The following is a 13,048-nucleotide window of genomic DNA, read 5'->3' as shown; positions in this document are numbered from 1 at the left end:
TGCCGAAAGTTATACTTTCTGCAAATTATACAGTTTAAATCAAACGCAGCTAAAATTATTAAATATAACTGCCAATTAATTTTTTTTCTGACCGGGTCTTTGAAAAATTCATAAGCACGTGATGTTACAATCTAATTTAAGAACGTACACAAAATGTCAACGCGAAATACGTGGTCGGTCCGTTGGAAGTGGAGTAACGCGTTCTGAGAGAAAAGAAAGAAAAAAACAGTTTGACAGAGAACGTTTTAATTTATATTGGATACCACTTTAAGCGGTGGACACGTGTTAAGGTGCCTCACTACGCCTTTAAATAGTGTTTCAAATCAGCAAACAATTACTTGATTATGATAGAAAGCATGATTGATAAGAAGTATATAATGTCAAATAGGCGAAAAAATGTTCAATTTTAGATTTAAAAAAATGATATATTCAAAAATTTCATTCAGTAAACATAATTTATACAAAAAAACCAAGGTGGAATCGAACTCATGACCTGCGGTTTAAAAGCCTGATACTGTAACCACTGAGCTATGACAATATACATCTGAATCATTTGATACAAACAGTTTAACAAAACATTTGAATCGCCATCTTGTGACGTAATGTCTTAAAAAGTACAATGTAAAATCGTATGTCTTTATCTTTTATGTGCATTCTTTAGTACGAGTTTCGTAAACAACAGTAAAACTGATAGTGGGGTGATGTAAGATATGATTAAAATTATTATTATGTATATTATTATTATAAACTAATTCAGAAAACCTCTCCTTTAGAGAAAAATGAGTCCAAACAGAACAGGATTTACGCCTTTGGTAGTTACTTCTCTGGTTTTTGGTGGAATAGCGATATCACAGCAGTGGCGTATCCGGAGTGGGACGGAATAGATACTAAGTGGCATCCTGTACCAAATGTATCATTATCTCTACCTATACAGGCTCACGGTTCTTTGTGGGATTTCGCAGTAGTAATAGACAGATCCAACAAATTCTTTCACCCTATTCAAAAATACACCGACACAGGCAAGTTACACTCGAATCATCGGGATTCGTCTTCAGTTTATTTAATTTATGTGTCCTTACTCTCGATCTATAAAATATGCAGCTTTATTTAGTATTCCAAACGCAACGAAGTTGTGAGGGATGTATTGTTTTGACGAGACAGTCAGTCCGTAAGTCTTGTTTTGTTGTAAGCGCAAATCCTCTTACACTGTAAATCGCTGCACAGAATTTTGTAAAACTGTGTGGGTAATTATGATACAATTTTGTTGTTGATGTGCCCATTACACGGGAAATCTGTTTCTACTATTTTTTTAGAAATTTGTCCCTTTTGAACTTAGAATTATGGGAATATATTGAATATCGTAATGCAATTACGCGTAAGCGCAATTCTTCTTAAACCGTTGCATGAATTTGTAGACATCTAGGACACAATATGCAAATGTGCATATTACCACGAAATTCCGATTCCATTATATTTCTCAAAACTTCGGCCTTTTTGGGCGCTAACTGTATTCGGCGCGTCCGCGCGCTCGCGCAACAGATTTTGTTTGTAAATTAGATTATCGATTAAACGATTTTATTATCATCGGGCACGATGTTTCACTCTGCCAGATTGAGTAGTGAACAACGATGGTAATATTGATGCACAAAGTAATAAATAAATGAGGCATTTGGTGTCTTTTTCAATAGAAATATATTAGAAACATTTAGTATGTGAGAATGTAGAGATGATAAATGAATGAGAGAAAAATCTAAAAATGTTTTAATATACCGTGAATTCTGTTTGTTTGATGTGTTCGTTAGAATACAATTTTACGTTTTTTGTCATGAAATTCATGTTACTTTCATATGAAGCTAAGTACCACTAGAAATCAGCTTTATTTTTTCTCGAGGGCATTGGGGAAAGGGAAGCACAAGCAGCTTGATGATGTTAAAAATATTTCTTGCGTTAAGAGATAATTCTCTGTACTATCTGCATTCTCCGTCTAAATATTGTCAAGTAATGGGGGAGCGTGGAGTATATGAGCTTGCTCACTTTTCCTTCCATTGCTTCCATCAGTTAATCATTTAATACATTTACGATATACATGAAACAAATGCTAATTGCTTATGCAAGATTTTTCCGATATTTTTAATTAAACGTATCTATGTATGTAAGATTACAAGCGAAGAAAGTAAGTTAAGAAAAATTAGCGTCTACCAATAGCGTCTACCAATTTTCAGAAGTTCATTAATAAGGAGATTGTTCTAAGATAAATTAAAATAAAGAAATATCAACTAACTCAACTAACAATGAACTTAATTTCATTGATATAATATTGCAATAAATTAATATAACTTTATAAGTTTATTTTTACAGCCTGGAAGAAACCTATCATATTGATGGCAACCACCGGAATCGGAGTAGGGTTAGTGGGAGAGGGACTAATAGTTTTAACAGCATTATTGAGAAAATGTACAAAGAAAGTTTATGTACATTTGTGTGCAAAGATGATAGCTACTACGTCTCTTTTATGTGCAAGTGAGTAAACTATAAACTAAAAAAGTAACACGTTTGAAATTATCGTCTGAAGCAATTTACATACAGTTGACGCGGATTTTTTTGCAACTGGAGTCTAAAAATCTGTAAATTTCGCCATTGCCAGTGGCTTACCTAGTCTCAAAATAAGGCGCATGCTCAGAATAGATAGGATCGAGGGCGAATACCTGGTAAGGGCCTAGGAAGCGAAGCCCCTTGAAGATTTTGCATTCTGACGATTTTAACCCTGAAAAATCATTCAAAAGAAATTGAAAAAATACGTATTATTTTGACTCCGTTTTGATATTTTAAATAAAATGGACATTATAATCATGTATTTATTTTTTTAACAAATATATATGGGAGTAGAGAAGAAGTTTTTCTAAGATTTAATACATTTTTACTAAATGGCAATATTGTCCCTACCCTAGAGCTTGAACACCTGACCCAGGGGTCATGAATTTTACAATTTTGGTAGAGGGCCTCATTGACATTTTAACCATGCATTAGTTTTTAACAAATATATATGGGAGTAGTGAAGAAGATTTTCTTAGTCTAGATTTAATACATTTTACAATATGGCCATATTGGCCCCACCCTAAGCCTGAACCCGTGACACAGGGGTCATGGATTTCACAATTTTGGTAGAGGGCTTCATGGATATCATAAGTATGCAATAAGTTTTTTCCTCACATGTGTGGGAGTAGAGAAGATTTTTGAAAATGTAGCTTTTTTCATAGTTGGCCCCACTTGTGGCGCCCCGGAGGTGGTAGAGACATGAATTTCGCAATTAAGATTTAGTTTTTGACTATTAAAGTTTTAGTGTAATCGTCATTCAGTTTTTGTTAAATCGAATTAAAAATCGGTAGAAATTTAAAACCTGGTGTAGGAAATTCGGACTGGAATAATTTATAATTTTTTAAATGTGAAGTCATTTGTCATATATATATTCACTACTAAGAAATTATAGTGTAAAAATTTGACAGATTTTTCTTTATTAAAAAAAATCAAAACGCCTACAACTCTAAAAATAGGTCATTGACCTACTTTTAAAAAAAATGAAAAATAACCCTTCAATCAAAGGTATAAAATAAATGATAAATGGTTTTTCATCATCACCAGTGGCATTTATTTTTTCATTTTGATGAGTAAACGCCATCCTTAAGGTGGTATGGGACATCTGTCGATAATAATGTGGATTAAAGTACTATATAATTGAAAAATTTTCACCGGTTTAAAATTTTCAAATTTTACAATATTTAACCAAAAATGGTTTTTAAAAATATTTGAAAAGGTAAAAATTGTAAAACACCCAGCGGGATTCGAACTCATGACTTACAGGTTCGTAGTTAACCCTCTAACCCATCGCGCTACGGAGTTAGGTGACTATTTTTGGAAAGAAACTACTAAGTAGTAATGTTACACTTTATTTTATTGTTTATTTCGATAAACAATACGTCACAACATGGAAGTGTCTTATACCACCTTAACGCAGGTTGAATAACTGGACTTATTAGTCGTAGACTTTCTCTTCATGGCATCTTCATATAGGTGTGATAATTTAATTACGTTGCTGTTTTATTTCTAATTTTATCAACGCATGAGTTACCCTTTAGACTTTACAGGATAATTACCAATGATTATCAAAAGACATTGCATATTTTTTTAATTTAATAAACATATTGAAGAATATTTTTCATTATTGTTACAGCATTTGAGTCGTTTATGGGAGCTCTTTTATACATGCATAGTTATACTAAAGTACAAACTCCAAAGGATTTAAATCTTGACTGGCATCTTCCATACAAGCAACATACTCTCCGGGCGGGGTTTTTCCTGGAAATTGCTGCCGGTGGACTATTCCTAATTACCTCATTACTCTTCATCTTGGATGTCATGATATCCAATAGACAGGATACATCTTCTGTCAATCCAGCTAAAAATGAGAGAAGTGTATCGTCTACTCAGAGCAGAACCCATGAGTGCAGATGTTAGCAAGATGAACTTCGAAAGTAAAACAATTTCTTGTTAATAGTACACTTATCATTTGATTTTACGATCAAATAGTACGCCATCAGCCGAGATAATAACTTTCAAGGAAGCTAAAATTAAAGAGATATCGTTTTATTTTCTTAAAATCAGAACAGCTGATGTTTTCTTGTGTCGATGTTTTCGCACATGCAGCGTAAAATGGTTGTCAAGTAATCTCTGCTTGATTGATATAATATAATATAGTGCAAAGTGGTTGATTTTCGTTAAAAATCGAATAAATTATTACACAAAAAAATATGTGTAAAATGGTTGTCAAGTGATTTCTGCTTGATTGATATATTAATAAAAAGTGCAAAATGGTTGAATTTTGTTAAAAATTGAATAAATTATTACACAAAAGAATGTATGTGTATTATGTATAATTCTTAGACTGCAATATACATTTAAATACAATTATAAATGAGCATCTCTTATTCCACACGGCATTATGCAAGCTGGATCATTTTTGTTAGTTGCTTGTAATACATGTAACTGCTACCAATCACTTTTCACTCATTGAATAACACCAATATGTAGCAAGCTGGCAAATGACGTTCTGTTATTCGTGTAGTAATGCTACATTGTAAAACAAAAATATGGCCGTTTTCGTTAACCCGACATAACTTAATTTTACACGCCAACTCTAGCACTATATCACAAATCCAGATTGCGTGAAAACATTGTCTTTATTATACTGAGCAATATGGTGTCTAAAGCCATCCCTGTCTGTCTTTTTGTACAGATAGACATTGCTGGGATAATATTGCTTACCAGGGGTTTTATATTTGCCTCAGTATACACAATATCATGGTCACCTATACCAGGTAAGGGAGGGGGACTACTTTACTTACCAGGGTTGGGAGATATATCAAGTAAAGTTTGGACTATGACATAACTATTCTTAAATTTAAATTACATTTACATAAATTTAAATGAAATGGGGTTTGCCCCCCTCTTTTTTATGGACCAAGTAAAAAATAAGGAAATAAACAGTGAAATTGAAGTTAAAGGTAGATTTGCCCCCCCCCCCCAACACAGATTAGGATTTCCAGGATTTTGTAAAGCATTTTTTCTCTCTCTACTATTACAGAAATATTGGTTTAGTATACATCTAAAAAAGAATATAATTTAAAGGTAGAAGTAAAAATTCCTCCGCTGATATGACATTGTTGTCCTCTATTTTTCAATTTTGCTGCACAAACTGTGCAGGCGATATGTCCACACGGGATAAATAAATGTGTCGGAGAATCTTTCTGTGCATACGGGCATCAGAGGGTTTCTAATAGTCTACAAGTAAAAACTAAATGTAGTATTTTTTATTAATTTTCATAAAATACCATATTTGATTTAATTGTTACCAACACAATCCAAATCAAAAAAGGAAAATCAAAATTCCTTTTTTTTGACCCTCTTTTTTCATATCTGCATCCATTTATACCCCTTTTTGCCAAAAATAAGCCTTTACAAGTCAAAGTTCATGGAATTTTCCTGAATCATTGACATTTAAATGCATTACACAGATATTTAAAATGAGTAACGTTCCTCTTATTCTTATAAAAACTTATGAACAGAGGAACGTTCCTCTTTACCTAAACTAAAATCTCTACATTTCATATGAGGAACGTTCCTCTTTTCACTTCAACAGAAATCTTCACAAAGAATCTGAGGAACGTTCCTCTTTTCACTTTAACAGAGATCTTTACAAGGAATCTGAGGAACGTTCCTCTTTTCACTTCAACAGAAATTCTGACAATTCATCTGAGGAACGTTCCTCTTTTCACTTCTTTATATAAACTGAAATCCTGACAAAGCATCTGAGGAACGTTCCTCGGACTTGAAATCTTTACACTGTATCTTAGGAACGTTTCTCATTTCACTTCATCTGAAATCTACATAAAGCATCTGAGGAACGTACAATCTTTCACAAGTTGATTGTTTACTTTTTACATGAAATCTGTATAAAGCATCCGAGGAACGTTCCTCTTTTTCCTTAAATTGAAATCTTTACAATGCATTCGAGGAAAGTTCCTCATTTCATTTAACAAAATGTTTAGTTCTCACCCGAGGACTTCAAAACATTTCCTTTTTTAGTATTTTAATTATTACGCAAACTGTGATTAGCAACAATCATCTTTGTAAAACTAATAAAAGACAAATTGAAACAGCGATTTTGACAAACCAAAAGTAAACTAATTAATCATTCTTAAAGAGACTCAGAGTCTCAACTGACGTCATCGTAAGACGTTGACTTCGAGGTAGATTACATCGATTTTGAAGATCTAGAAGAGGCGAAATGATTAAGATACTTCTGAACATTTTTCTAAGGATTCACTTTTCTAAAAATAATTTTTATGATAAATAAATTTTAAAAATATAAAAACGTTACATGATAACCTGAATATTTGAACATTTTACTCTGCATTTGTGTTTTACGACATTGAAACTATTTCCTTTAAGTATTGTGCAATACCTTGTGCAGAGGGCGCAAAATTGTAAACCTGCGACTGACCTTAAGTTTATTGTTTCTATACCCCCCGCAAACAAAGTATAGGGGGTATATATGAATCACCTTGTTCGTCAGTCCGACTATCTGTCTGTTCGTCTTCTGTGCAATTGGACTTAAGTTTTGCTTAAATTAATTGTAAATAATTGATGTGCGATTGTCAACATTTTCCTGGAAAACCCTGATTTTATGTTTAATATCTATCATGATGTAAATTGATATGATACATTGCGGTGATTACTTTTGCAGGGATGATTTTCACTAAAACCCCTATTGCACTTGTAGCTAATAAGCACAACTGAAATTTAGAAGACATGCTAATTATGTCACTTATCAAATAACTTGTTTAACAAGTGTGCAAAATTACTCCTGATGATAGCGGGTTTGCAGCTCATAATTTAACAATTTTAAATACAAAATCAAAAACTTTGTGTCAAGCCGCTGAAACAGTAATATGATGTTGGTTAAGTAATTATATAAGGACTGATGAAAAAGGGTGCACACACACACACACACACACACACACACCGTAAACTCGAGATCACAACTCTAAGCACACTATGAGCACTCAGTTGGAGCACAGTCATTTGTTAGTAAAAGTTTGTAGGAATGCAGTTTCACGCTGCAGGAGCTGAGTAGAAATCTCTTGGTCAACTGTCACATTTTCACCTTGTAAAAATTTAAAATACAACTGTACAATGTTTTTGAATTTCCCTGCGAACCCACAGCAATTCCAGAAATATAACAGTATCGTGAAACTCTGGGGGAATGCAATCTGGTGTGACAGGACCTAAGCTTTGGGAAAACAATCAGGTTACCAGAAATTTGCATTTGTCAAATTCTTTGAGCTGGATGATAGTAACAAACATTATTAGGATGTAAAATTTGAATTACAGTTCTCATATGAAATGCAATCATTATATTAATATACATATAAATTATATTTTCTTACACTAGCTAACAAATACCCCCACCCCCTTCCTTATAAAATCACAACATACACGAGCTATAATTTAATAGTGTTCTCGTAGTTTTGAAAAATCTACAAATCTACCTCAGGTATTAAGTAGGATATTTTAGGTAAAAAAAAAACCAACTCACTTTTTGGCTTTCTTGGAGTACCTCATGTTTATCAATTAGAAAATATCTAATATCAAAATACTCCAGTACCGGGTATATTCTGTAAATAACTTCTCAGCATGCATGGTCAATAGAAATGTCATGACCTAAAGCCCATATTCCTCTGCTTCATTTGGTTTGCTAATGTCACAGCCGGCCATTTCAAGCTGAGTAACAACTTGTTGTTACATGCACATGCTAAGGTCCTCTATCAGATGTCAATCACTAACTGGATGCTGATAAGATGTTCGGGGTGTGCTAATTATAGTAACTGTGTGAAATTTGAGAGCTTTCAACAGCAGATCACTGCTTTAGGAACAGATGCAAAATGTGGTCGCAAATTTAATTTAAGATCAACGCTGCATTTGTACTTTATGAAGCAGAACAGAAATATTGTTTGGAAATTGCAGTTGCAAACTTTGCAGGATGCATGCATCAAGGTAATAAATACTTTTATTATATCCAAACGTTTAAAATACATAACTGAGTTTCTTTGCTCTTCTGCTATTATATAATTTACTACAATCAAGGTAATTGCAAATCTAAAGCATTTAAATTAAATTGATACAAAATTCTTGATTATATGATTTTAAAAAAAATTATTGTAATCATCAAATTTTGAAAATGATGTGCAAAATTAAAATGTAACCATAATACAATGTAATGTTATAGGTAATGATGATTGGCAGTGACAAAATATTTTGCCTGGTGGATTTTGATTTGAAATCACTGCATTTGAATTGTTTGCTGGTCTAGAGGATGGGGAGCATTAATTTGGACAGAGCTTGATCGGGATGGAAGATGCTTGAAGATTAAGGTTTGTTATTCTTGATTTAAAATTAATCTCACACTATAGCTGTCCTTCTGGGACTACTCCCACAAGGCTCTTTTGAAACAGCGTAATCTGCTGGCCACTTCTCATTTTACAGGTTATCAATTTCCCCTACAAATGCTTATCAACAGACAACGCTATTGCTAGGAAAATGGCCCTCTTGGGACAAATGAATTCAGTAACACTATAAACTCCATTTACATGATGTGAGTTTTAGATCTTACAAATCAGACTTTGTAAAACAGATATTAGGTCATATGGAATAGGAACATGCTCTATTTAAGAAAAAGTTGAATATTAAATATATGATTAATCTGCCAAAATGAATTATCACACAATTGTAACCTGTACAAATGTGAAAGGATTAATCTAATGAGTGCACAGGGGCCCATTTCACAAAGCAAACTTAAGACTAAGTCATATCTTAGGGAAGAACTTTTTCCTAAGTTCATCACTTATCCGTTTCACTATTCCAGTTGTATATTATGAATTTTAACTTTAAGACACTCAGGCAGGTAAATTGATGTTTTAGGAACAAACTTAACATGGTGACAGTTTATATTATATTGAAATGAATTATATGCACATTTAAGTTGAACAAAAATACTAGATAACGGGTATCGATCATTAAGTTTTTTTCACTTTACTTCTAATTTATTTAAACATGTTTTATTGAATAAATTCAATAGGATTGGACAACAGGCATAGCCTATGTACCGGGTATGTTCTCTCCTTGTAATATATCCACTTTACTTTTAAACTGAAAACATTAGAACTATCAAATTATTCATATATTTCTTCAATTAATTTCTTTGGTGTAGACTTTTAATTTTTACAATCTTTTTTAGATTATCTGGTTGCACTCGCAGATGGATAGCGGGTATATAGTTATAGCTAGTGCACTGATGATAATTAAGTTATTCATGCTTGAGAATTACTGATATCTTAAAAAGGAATAAATACTACATAAATACTCAATAAAAGAATGACTGGATGATTTGTCCTATCCCTCCACGAAATTAGCTTTAATTTTCTTTTAGGGGAGAAATGTTAGGTGTTTTCTTCATCTTATTTTTTTTTAGGGGGGAAGGGGGGTAGGGGGTAGGAATTACTGCAAATTAAGTGATTTGGGAATATTGATGCTAAATCATCCATAATAATGTTGTTTCATTCAGAATTTTTTGCTTTTTATCCTCACTTCTTCTATCAGCCAAGATGCATTTATTTGCAGTGTTTTCTTTAAAAAAAACCCACCCTATTTTTAAATCAAATTTACCCTTTCAAGCAGGCACGTAGCATCATGATGTAGGGGGGGGGACCACCCCCCCCCCCTTCACTTTTTCTCACAGTAAACAATTTTCTTAAATTTACATATCAAGAAGTGAATAAACATGGCGTTCCCCCCCCCCCCCATTTTTTGGGGAGCATGTAAAAAATTGAAGAGAATTTTGATGAAACAAACATAAAGTCCTTAGTATAACAAGTCAGAATTTATGATTAGCAAATATTCTGAATAATTTAAGCTTCTAAATTTCAAACAAAAATAAGTTTGACCAAGCTCATCAAGCTTATTTACTGAATTCTAGTATTCCCTTGCTGCAACATTAAATTGTTAGGATGAACAGAATCTGAATTATACAGCTTTCTTGTTTGACGTGGTTAATAATTCCTGCTTTATTTAAGTTATTCAAATTCCATCTGCTCAGCTGTCTGGCTTAAAACAAATAATTTAGAGCTGTGAACCATTCTCATACTCACAAGAATGTTTGGCCCCGATAACAGTAGCTTTGGGATTTGATGTGAAGTGTTAAGATCTGTCGCCATCCAAAAAAAATAATGCAATAATACCAATGTGTTTTAAGATAAGAGCAGAAATTCAAGAGTATATTGATGTTTGGTAGATTCAAATCAAATTCATGCTTACCGGGTAATTATCCTGCTTGGATTCTGCAAATGTTTAAACGTATTTAGGTATATATATCTGAAGAGAAATATCTGTTGTACAAATCTCTCTCTCTCTCTCTCTCTCTCTCTCTCTCTCTCTCGTGCTACATCTCTCTAATTTCTCTCTCTCTTTCAAGTTAAGCAGGGAAAAACTTATGTGACCTTTAATATACTTGGTATTTCTTCTTAAAGAATGTCTGTTTGAGAATTTGTATGTTATTAACAAAAATAAGCATTACAACCAGATCTTCATTTATATGAAATGAAATAACAGGAAGTTATTTAGCGATGATGAGTTTTATTGCAAATATGTATTATACATAGATTCTATAGAAGATCTGGACATCCCCCTGGGAGGAAATCAATGAGGCCACAGAAAAGTTCAAAAGCCATCCAGCTAGTCATACAGTATGAACAGAAGATAAACAGAACAGAAGATAAACCTTGATTCATGTCAACCATGTATCAAAGACCGAATTAAGTGAAAGTGGTTTCTGGAATATGCAGCTCTACTTGGGAACTCCATCCTGAATTGGATGGATGCGAGCTTTATGATTTTAGTAATTATAAAATCATATGCACTGAGACAATTATTGATATAGTTAAATTTTTAATTATATAAACATCTAATCCAATTACAAACTAAACTTGATATTTAATATAAAAAGAAATATTAAATTGGTATTCTTAATTACATGCCTATGTATTTTTATTGAAAACAATTAGTTATAGTTTGATCTACAATACAAGATCAATTTTTGACACCAATTATACATGTATTTGCCGCTTAAAAAATACACAAGGGGCATCCAAAAATGCCGCGATATAAAATATCAAAAATTCAAACTCTTTTTTACTTTATATCGAGTAATCAACTTAGAAAATTTTAGCTGATCATCATCGGGAATGAGCGATAGTCAAGTACTCGAGTACTTGTTAACATCCTTAATATTTACGTAAAGTGTAACATGTTTAAATGCCTATTTAATTTAAGATTACCGGTATTTTGCTTATTGCTGTTTTTACATTCAAATGTAGGAAATTGGAACATTCTTAAGGTACCATGTAAAGGTTTCAGTTAAAGAGAAAAGAGGAACGTTCCTCAAGATTCCTAGTGAAGATTTCAGTTGTAGTGAAAAGAGGAACGTTCCTCGGATGACTTGTCAAGATTTCAGTTGTAGTGAAAAGAGGAACGTTCCTCAGATGACTTGTCAAGATTTCTGTTAAAGTGAAAAGAGGAACGTTCCTCAGATTCTTTGTGAAGATTTCTGTTGAAGTGAAAAGAGGAACGTTCCCCAGATGAAATGTAGAGATTTTAGTTTAGGTAAAGAGGAACGTTCCTCTGTTCATAAGTTTTTATAAGAATAAGAGGAACGTTACTCATTTTAAATATCTGTGTAATGCATTTAAATGTCAATGATTCAGGAAAATTCCATGAACTTTGACTTGTAAAGGCTTATTTTGGCAAAAAGGGGTATAAATGGATGCAGATATGAAAAACAGGGTCAAAAAAAGGAATTTTGATTTTCCTTTTTTGATTTGGATTGTGTTTACCGTAATACAGCAACCAAGGGTCATATCCCTCAACAGAGCAACAATAGCCAGAATCTTCAGCACATTATTATAGTAACTTTATGTCATCAAATACAAATTATCTTGAAAAATAAGTAGAGTATTTCTTGTTTAAAAAGAACTCTAAATTTTTTCTCCACATATTCCTTGTAAACATCAAGCATTCTTTTTCAGTTATGAGACAAAAGTTTTAACAGATTTATCTCTTATTTTTCTATGTGAACATTTTCCACTACAACCAGTCATCATAATAGCCACTTTCTTCTCCTATAGATTATAATTTGAACTAGACACTACTGAGATGTTGCCATCTCAAAGGGCTGCTCTTATATGATGGAAAATAGGATGAAGGCATATCAGATGATTTGACATTGACCTATGGCTTAGAAATATTCGGGTTGGCAAAGAACTTTAAGTCAAGCTCATTATCCCTTACCTACAGGCTTTTTGAGGTTTAATATAAGAAAGATTAAGCCAATGGAAAATAATGTGTGGTCTAAAACTAGATCTTAAAGAGATCTGCTATTACC

The 13,048-nt window shown here is 32.7% G+C and overlaps 1 long non-coding RNA gene and 2 pseudogenes across 1 annotated transcript; 2 read left to right on the top strand and 1 right to left on the bottom strand.

Moving 5' to 3' along the window:
• Positions 1–779: 779 nt before the first annotated feature.
• On the top strand, positions 780–4,798 carry LOC128184093 (uncharacterized; annotated as a pseudogene).
• An 850-nt stretch (positions 4,799–5,648) lies between these two features.
• Positions 5,649–13,048, bottom strand: part of LOC128192663 (uncharacterized) — a 30,666-nt pseudogene continuing 23,266 nt past the window's right edge.
• LOC128168054 (uncharacterized) lies at positions 7,587–11,674 on the top strand. The gene is made up of 3 exons (XR_008241292.1): positions 7,587–8,610; positions 8,843–8,987; positions 11,271–11,674. It is a non-coding gene; the product is annotated as an uncharacterized LOC128168054 (long non-coding RNA).

This window comes from Crassostrea angulata, chromosome 1 (genome assembly GCF_025612915.1).
Source record: "Crassostrea angulata isolate pt1a10 chromosome 1, ASM2561291v2, whole genome shotgun sequence".
NCBI classification, from domain to species: domain Eukaryota; kingdom Metazoa; phylum Mollusca; class Bivalvia; order Ostreida; family Ostreidae; genus Magallana; species Magallana angulata.
This window is presented reverse-complemented; position numbering and strand designations above follow the sequence as displayed.